This window comes from Malurus melanocephalus, unplaced genomic scaffold, assembly GCF_030028575.1.
Source record: "Malurus melanocephalus ecotype Western Australia unplaced genomic scaffold, MMel_1.1 scaffold_657, whole genome shotgun sequence".
In the NCBI taxonomy this organism is placed as follows: domain Eukaryota; kingdom Metazoa; phylum Chordata; class Aves; order Passeriformes; family Maluridae; genus Malurus; species Malurus melanocephalus.
The window spans coordinates 281,667-291,523 of NW_026623889.1; positions in this window are offsets into that span (position 1 = coordinate 281,667).

Sequence of the window (9,857 nt, forward strand, 5' to 3'; positions counted from 1 at the left end):
GATTCTCTGATAATCATCTGTTTCTAGGCAAGCAGCTAGAGCCTCCCTTGTGCCTGAGCTGAGATGCTCCTTGGCCTCCTTGTTCTGTGGAGGCTGATGTGACTGTTTCCAGAGCAGTTTCTTCTCATGTGGGATGTGGGCACAGTGGGATGGMAGCCGAGGAGGAGGTGTTGGTGTTTCTATTTCCAATAGCAAGTACTCAAATGAGTGTGTGAGAGGCCAGGTTCAGATTTCCTGATGCTTGAGGGGACTTGCAATCCCACTCACAGCTGATGTGCCCTGCAGGACTCTTTTCAGCTGCTGCTGAGCAGAGCTGCACAGGAGGCTTTGGTGTGCCCGGGCAGGGAGGGGAGGGATGGGCTGGTGTCTTGGTGGTTAGGGCTGCAAGGAGGAGGAAGGCGGGTTAGAAGACAGTCCTCTGGAGGGATAAAATCTTCCCTCCTCTGGGCTGTGGTTGGAGAGGAGGGATGTGTCTCTTTTCCTCTCTGCTGCTGCCCTGCTGATGCTTTCTGCTCTCAGGCTTGCTCCCTCCTGTTCTGGGTGCCTGGCTCCGTGTCGTGGCTGGGTGCCTGCAGTAGAAGGGGTTGCTGTTTGCTGTCCCTCTTGCTCAGGGCTGACTCACTTCCTGCCTCAGTAACTCATTTGAAACCTTCCTGTTTTCTAACTTCTGACTGCAGAGTGAAGCCATTTATGAAGCTTGTGACAGAAATTGCACCGTGCTGCCTGGTGCTATTTTGCAGCGCTTTCTTTGCACTTCAGCTGGCTGACAGGGCAGCAGTGGGATTGTTTTACCTGTTGAAATGCTGCATTCATCTCAGGGAGCACTATTTGTCTCAAGGGCAGGGTGTCCTGGGCTTCTCCCAGGGAGGGAGGCATAGAGGCGATGGGGGCCAGGATGCAGGTGTGGGGGCAGATCTTTGCTGTGCTGTGGTTTGTGTGGGGTCTGAGTGTGTTGCGCTGGCTCTCAGAGTCTTGCTTTCACAGATGTCAAAGCCAGCCACAGGAAAATAATTAAGAGAATGACAAACCTGAGTAGAACAACTCTGGCAGGGTTTAAAGGTGCTAGGACGGGCAATCTGGCTGTTATGGGGGACACAGGGCAGAGTTTCAGGGCTGTGGGCTCTTCTGGCAACACCCCAGCCCTCTCTGCAACTGCAGAGCAAAAATCTTCCTTTAGGATAAGAAATATGTGCATGTACATGCACTCACGAACACAAACAGGCTCTGGGGGGAAGGTTAATGCCTCTGTATGAATCTCTGCAGGCATTTCCTACTGGGAACATTTCCCAGCTTAGAAAAACATGTCATGGAGGGTAGCTGCAGCTCTCCTGTCTTGGCACGTTCCTCCCTCTTTTGTGAGCCCCGTCCACGAGCAGAGCTCTGGCTTCTGGAGGCTGCACAGGTCATCAGGAGTGCACAGAAGAGCTCTTTCTGCCATCCCCTCTCCACTCTGCTACCCAGGCATGCCTGACAGCTCTTCAATGCTTGCATAAGAGGTAGGAGCACGGTGTCCTCATTTATATGCCTGTCACAGTGGGCTGTGAAATGGCTAATCAAATCCTACCTGGCTTGTGATATGACCACAGTCTTTATAAATGTGCAAAGTGATCTCTGAAAGGTGCATGATTTATGGAGTATTTCCTTGGTTTCTCTGTCAGCCCAAGCTCTTTTCAATGTATTGGATATTAAAGCAATGAGACAGAAACCAGAGGGAGAGCTCATAAAATTTGTAAGTCAATTCAGCTTAAAGAAACCAGACAAGTAGATGCATAAAAGTAAAGAATMATATATGTATTTGTATGAGGCTCTGTATCATAGAAAAAGACCCACAGAACTAACCTCTCATGAGAAACCAAGTGAAAGTTTGCTTTTGAGAGTATTGAAGGAAAAATTCCAGTTTCTTCAAAAGTAATGAAGATTTTGCCACAGTTTTCTATGGGACTAACCTCCAACTGCTTTTGGAATTCTTAACTCATACCTCACTGTCACAAAGAAATACTCTAAGCAGGGATTAAAGATTTATGAAATCATGCAAGAAATGGCTRTATGTCTACTCTTCTTTCTGAAGGCTGTATTTTTGTGAAAGACATTTTATTTATAGGACCTGAATTATCTCTGATGCCTGCATGTTTTATACTGCTGTAAAGATGTTAACCAGCTTGAAGTGATCCTCCCTTCTGGGAGGACCATCTTCCTTGGGGAAAGAAGGACATCAGCCTTTTCTGTTGGTAAGGAATACAGTGAACAGCAGTAAACAGGGCAGGGAAGCTGGAGCTCTCAGGTGGTCTGGCACCTGGGCTGTGATTTGGTGCCCTTAAAACGTGACCATGAATGTGTTTATGATAGTGCTGTGCTCGGGGCTGCAGGGTTATCTTGCTTGGCCTAACATAATACTGCCTCAAGAGATTCCAGCCACTKAATAGGCTGAGATCTACACTTCCTGTCAAAAAAGAAATGCAGTTAGTCAAAACTTTCCAGATGAGATGCTAAGATGATAACAAGCGTCCTGACTGATGTCAGCTGTCAGGAGCAGAGCACAGCACACTGCCAGTCTCTTCCACTCTGTACAAGCTTTCTTTCCCCACCCCGCTTTGGTCTCTGCATTTGTTCCACAAGCAAAGTGAAGAGCCTGTCCTGTCATCCTTCTCTCTAAAGGCCTCTGCAAATGTTTTGGCTTTACTGGACCCTTCCCTGCTTTTGCTTGGAAGATGTGCTGAGGACTGAGGAATGTGCTGCACTCACCCACAGACTCGGGTTCTGTTCAGCTGCTCTCTGCTTGAGCTTATCCAGCTCACACATGCACAAAATGACACCTGCCTTTTGAAACTTGAATAATCTGAACTGAAAGAACTAGCAAGGGTGTACTGCTCAGCGAGGAATAGATTAATTTAGTTCAGTTTCTTTCACAAAGGGGTTTTCAAATCCAACGCCAGAGTGAGGATGCATTTTGAAAGTTGTGCCAGTGAGCACTGCAAACACAGCTGAATCCCAGCCTGAGATATCAGTGCTCCTCTCTTCCTGTGCAGTGACTCATGTAAATTCATTTAAGCATCCTTATTGATAAATCCTGCTAGAGCCTTGGCTCTAGTGACCCAGGGCAGCAGCTGAGAGCTCAGACATGGTATTTTTTTTCAGCCCATCAGGTCTCTCTTTTTGCTGAAAAGCAAAATCCCAGTTTCACATGCTTTTGAAACTTTAGGATTATTTCCCATCTGGGTCTGAACTCAATGYCCATGGATCTGCCTTTGTTGTTATATGTTTTGGTGTGGATATTTAAATGGTGAGTGGTTTTGTGTCTGAAACCTCTGCTCTTGTGTAACGTAACTTGTGTGTTAGCCTAGTTGGAGATCTGCACACCACATCTTGGGATTAAACAGAAGATGGTGCATACTTCTGCCCTGAGTATGGACAGCCTGAATTTCTGTACTGACTCAGAGGAATGTGGTTATTAACAATAAATATTTTGCAAATTTTTCTCTTCTCCAAAGCAACTGATCCATATACGTGCATGTTTTTGTGGTAACCCTTGTGGTGGGTGCAGCAGAAAACATCAGAGCTCTCATGAAAAGTGTTTGATATGGGTTTTTTTTTTTTTTTTGCACTGGGAGTGAAAAGTAGATTAAGCCCTGGCAGTAGATTAAGCCCAAACATGCAGTACATGGACAAATGTTTCTAGTTGCTTCCAGGCTCATAGATGGAGTGCATTTTGTCACCTTCAGAAGCTGTGTGAGGAGAACCTTCTGGAATGTGTCCTAGAAAAGTCACCTGGCCTGACTGGGATGAAGACAGCCAGTGGAGAGGGTGTGATTTMCTGTGGGTGAATACTCACAGAGTACCCACCTGAACTAGAAGATGTTGGGGGTCCAGTCTGTGGTGGTGGAGATTTACTCTTGCAGGGCTAAATCCACGAGGTTAAAATGCTGTCAGCCTGTGATGAGTCTGTGAATTAGGTTTGGCAACATCTGTCGAATTCCTGGTAAATAGGAGTCTACACTGAACAAAACAGGGCTTGGCACTTGCCAGCTTTGGCAGAAAAGCCCATGGGAGGAGTGGGCACCAGAGTTTTAAGCAATCCCTTTCTGTCAGAAGCAATCTGCCCCAYGTCAATGGTGAACAATGTTGGAATGGAATAGGCAATTTGTGCTGCTGCTTCTGCTCTGTTATTTGTTTGTGGATAAATAAAACTTTAATTAACCAKACATCTAATTCCACACCTTTTTAATAAGCTGAACACACACTGTGACCATCTTGGTGCAGGTATGGAGAAGCAGATTTGTTTATGGCAGTATCAAACATCAGTCACGTTGTTTTGGATACCMGAGATGTTAGGCTGCAAGTCTAATSTCTTCTCCTTTAGGGTCTCACTTTTTATTTAGACTTTAAAACTGTATTCAAATGAGGTTTTGACCGAAACTGAATCACTATGTACTTGAAAGCTAAAGAGCTTATCAGGCATCTGATAATGTTTTCAGGATTTCCCCAGATTAGACCGCGGAGTGTACAGACAGGAACTGAAGTATCGAGCGCCTGACCAGAGCTTCCTCCGCRCAGGAGCGGGGGTTTCTCTCGCTTSAGTCCTTGGCTCCACATGCATGGTCTGAGCCTTGAAATSGAAGGGACAAACAGCACCCAAATGTCCCAGCTGGGCCCTCGGAGCGAGGCGAATGGAGCGCTTCAGCCCAGCTCCGCTTGCAAGGTCAGCAAAAGTGTTCTCAGCTCTCCCTGCCTTCCTGGCTCCTTATCAGCCAGGGAATCAGAGAGGGACTTTCCAGAGCTACAGAGCTCAAGAGATGGAATGAACCCGTATGCAAATGAGTTTTGATTCCTTTCCCTTTATAAAGTTAAAATGTTTCAGAGAGAGCGGCAGATCGTGCGGAGTGTGAGGAGGTTACCTTGGGCCGGCCGTGTCTGTCCCTGCTGTCTGTCTGTCTGTCTGTCCTTCCATGGTAGAGAACAAAGCCGAGTGATGTAAAACAGAAAACGAGAAATGCAAACCTGTGGTGACTGAAGAGGAGGAAGGAAAATGAAAGAAAAAAAGCCGAAGAGTGGGAAAAAGATAAAATAAAATGAATTTTGGGGATTCCGCTGTGAGTAAGAGCCGAAAAAAATGTAAGCTGATTTATTACATGTTTATCTTCTGCCAGTACGCTTTGTGTACGTGAAAGGTAAATTGCACATTAAAGATTGAATCAAAATGTCAGATTCTTCCTCAGTTCTTCCAGTTTTAAACCAGCATAATTCTGTCAGCTTCGATGGATTTACGTTCTGTAAACAGCAACATAATGAATATCAAGTCTTTGAAGTAATTTTTGGTATTTTCTAAAGTGATGAGAAATTTAGAATGAGTTTTAAGTACTGTTGTGTCAGGAAATCTGTACATTTTCTAGTGCTTCTCTTCACCARGCAGGAATTTTTTCTCTTGTTCTTCTAGTGCTGTTGTGACTTTATTGCAAATCCAATGGCATTCAGAAATAGGGTGTGGTGGGAACATTACATGCATTAATATTTTCCTTGAATTTTGATTTATAGATATTATATTTTTCAYCCACTTAAATAACAACAGGGAGAGGATGTGAGTTAATTGATGTTTTTTCTTTTCATCAAATGCCACTGRTTTTGAAACTGCAATGTTTGATTGCAACAGCAAGATTCGACTGGCTTTGCCTTGATTTCTTTCTTGTCGATCCTTTACCTTTTTGAAATGGTTTATTTATTTTTATTTYTTGTGTGTGCTCWGAGCTTATCTAAGCATCCAAAAGTTTGCTTTGCAGCATGGAMAAAAAAAGGGATGGAGAAATCTCCRCTCTTCTGTGGTGGAATTTCCCACAAATTCCCTGATGGGCTGGTGCAGGGAAGGGTTTCTGGAGTCTGCAGGATAAGGCAGCTCCCCTCATTCATTAGCATGATTAGTTACTCTTTTATTTTTCTAAATACTTTGCTTACTGAAAAAAAAAGCAGTTTATATTAAACTGAAATTATTTACAAAGCTCAACCAAATGCAATRAACATTTATTTTTAATTAATAAGTAAAAAGTAAATTTAAGTAAATTTATTTTACCATTTTGAGAATTAAATTTACATTTTTTTTCCTTTAAAAAACCTGTTTGCATTTTCTTGATTGCTTTCATRCAAAAATAATAAAAGAGGTAGCATTTTTTTTGCTTTAGGCCAAAAAATAATATGTAGTATATCTCAAATGTATGCATTTTATTTTTGGAAAATAATTACAAAAATTATTCCAGATTTATCCAAATGACATTTTTCTAATKATTAGTTGTCCTTCCTTTTGACTAGTGGATTAAAAAAATACTAATTGCCATAGCTTTGGTGCAGTGTGTTATTGGGATCAGTTGCATTTCATGGTCATCTGGGARAATGTTGAGATGAATGTTTTTCTGTGGAAAATGGCAATGAAAATGTGAATYATATTGATGATAAAGTTTTCTGGTCTTTTTAAAATGTCTTTGGTCAAAATGATCRCATTATCCATCTTTTCCCAAAAGAGAGGATGAACATCAGTTTTCATTATTGAAATAGATTTGGTTTATCATTGTTGAACCAATTCCCTAATTTCACGAGCAATTCCAGCTGCTCTCCCTTCTGCAGCTTTTCAGATATCTGGACTCCATCTCCATTTTTTTTTTGGGAGACAAGGCTTCCCAGTTCTTAGAACAGTTTTGTTGTTGGATAAGCAGGGCCTGGAGCTCCAGGGGAGAGGGATTTTGAGGATTGCCGGCATAGCAGGGCAAGGGCTGGGGGCTCCATTGGGGGCTCGTTTGCAAGACAGAGGTTTCAAATACATCAGTGACATTCTTGGGAGGGATTCATTAAGGAGAAGCCTGAAAAAATGGATTCAAAGATGTATTTAAACGTTTAATGCACACTGAGATCCAAGTCCGTATTGGCAACTCCAGTGATCTCCTGTTCTTCACAGAATCATTTGTTGTAGACAAAATGACTAAATATTCTGGGTGTGATTATGTTGAATCTAAATAATATTGAATTATTATCTTTAAAATGAGATCTGGTGAGTTTGAGGAGAACAAGATGTAAAATTCTGACTAGGATATGAATGTATCCCAGAGGAAAACWCCAGGTCCCTGCAGGTTGGGCATAGGGGAGCATTCCTCAACCTTTGCTAATGGAGCCCCTTTGAAACAAAAACCTTGGACCATTTCACCTGCCCCAAAAGGAGCCATCGGCACCTGCAGGCAGTCCCTGGCAGCACCCAGAAACTGGGTCCCCGTTTTTCATCCCCTAAACACGATGGCTCATGGACTGGTTTCCAGGGCAGCAGTGTTCACAGCACACAGGCTGAGCCATTCCATGGGAATTGTTTGCAGGGTTAGGGTGCCTTAACCAGGTCACAATTTATTGCTCTCAGACTGTCAGGTGCCTCTGAACTAACGGTGGCCAGTTCCACACTGCTCGAGCTGTTTCAATATTCCAATATGACACTGGTTTATTTCAGTGTGTTAATATTGAAACAAAACAGATATGTATTGAAACTTTGCTCTTTGTAGAATACTTTACTTTCAATAACTACAGATAATTACTATAGCTATATACTGTAGCTGCAATATAAATACATTAAACTTTTCTATTTGAAGTGTTTATATATTAAACCTGTTTGAAGACATCTCTGGCTTCTAATGGATTACTAACTTTATAGGTGTTTATTACAGTGTGCTTCTCCAAGTAAACTCCTTGCTAGGTGATGATCCCTTTCCATTTCTTAAGAAATGAGAGGGTCACAAAAAGGTGATTAATTGATATTTGCCTGTTTGCTTTTTAACTTTTTATACAGAATGTAACATTTTGTATTTGTAAAATAGAGTCTGGTAGTTATGCAGTGACAAATACTGTGAATACCTGTGTACTTTGAACAGCTGAAACTTTGTCAGTACTTTTGAATTATTAAAAATATGTACATTGGGAAGGAATAAGAAATGATCTACAAAATGGCCATCTACTCTCTCTTGTTTATTTTTTTTTCTGTCTTCCTATTTTTGGGTGTTTAGGTTATTTCTGAAASCTATAGACTAACCAGTCATTTTGAGCTTGCTGCATTCCACTGCATTTATCAGGAATTAGTTCAGCTGCAGGGTTATTCTCACCACCCTGGCTGCCTTTTCACATGTGGCAGACAGCACTGGTGTCACCTCCAGCATCTGCCCTGGGCACGGTGATCAGATATCCTGACCAAGGAAGGAAGTGTCACTGCGTTTGGGACAGCTCTCTACTCAAAGAGGTGAGACTTTACCTTTGTCCTCAGCCAGCTGGTGTGAAACTTCTTGTTTATTTWCAGTAAAATTATATTGCTGAAATCAGAAAGGATAGAGATGGAATTCCATGYATGTGCAAGGGCCTTAAACATCTCAGGTCTCATTGCCCTCGTTRGCACACTGCAAACTGGCTTTGCAATTTCTTACAACATCAGGGCACTGCTGATGCAGCTCTTACTGCAGTTTTGTCAATGTGCAAAATATGTGCTTTGGACTCTTTACATTCTTCTACACTGAGTTTCATCCTGTCATCTGGAAATGTATTTAAAAAAGCCACAACATGAAGTCCACAAAAGTTTGTATTTTTCAATGCATAAAGCTTGCTGAAATTTCCTCCCGGGCTGTGAGCTATTACGGCTGACTATAAATGAAACTATACTATATTGTAACTACACTGTAAGTAAATGCTATAGTGATTACTAAAAATAATACTTAGTATTAGAAATCTTTATTATTATTGCTGTTGGCCAGAACTTTTTAAAAATATGAAATAACTTTTCATTWTGCCCTTTCGGTATTAGTGTTTTAACTAGCTGTAATGTATGYAGATGGCTGATGTGTAAATGTTGTTTTTCTTAGTGATTTATTCCTGGTGTGTATTTTGCCATGTATTTCTTTAATTTAGTGAAAAAATGCAGAAACAATCAGTAAGTTTTAGGTTGAAAAACGAAGTGGAATATGCAATAATTTTTATCTTTCATGAAGGAAAATGGTTTGTTGCACCAAGTACTGTGTTGGAAAATGTGATTAAAATGGAGACAAGAGAATTGAACCTCAAGATAAGCAGAGTGGCATAATTTTGCAGCAGAGGAAATTGAATATTTGTTATTCATGACATAGACATTGGCAATAGAAATGTAACTATCTATTGAAATTAAAAATGCAGCCAGAAAGTAACTGGGAGTTCCAGAAAGCATTTTGGGAACAAATGCACTTGTTTCTGGCAAGCCCAAAATATGTGCTTGGGCTAATCTGATTCATCATGAGGTGGAAATTTTTTTCAGATAAGAATGTTTAATTCTTTTATTAACCCTTTTATTTTTAAACTTATTTTAGAAGATCTTTTCTGTCTGGTGTGGAGCAATGAAAGTGTGTGTGTAGTTGCAGGGCTGGAGGCATTATGGGCATGTTGCATTTGTGATCCTAAAGGGTTCAGGAGAACGAATAGCCACAGTTCCTCATCTGGCCTTGCCCATGGTCTGCACTGCTGTGGGGACAGCCTGGGAGCAGCGTGTGCTTGACCTCTGTGTGTTTCTGATGTGACCTCTTTGGAGTTTAACTCAAGAGCAAAGCTCAGGTGTGACTTTTCTTTAAGCCTGCGCTGAAACTTTGGCTTTGGGTTTTTTCATGTGTGAACATGATCTTTATAGAGCACGGGAAGACCCTCTGTGCGTGAACACTCTGCCTGTAAATTTGCATAGGAGCCTTGCTGAGAGGGATTTACAATATTTAAAGTTAAGATATGGGCAGTGTTTGCCTTGAACCTAAGCACCAGAGCCAAGGCTTTATTTAGTGTGTGGCAGAGCTGCTCTGGGGTGGATGGGAGTGATGGAAGGAGAGCTGGTCAGTGTA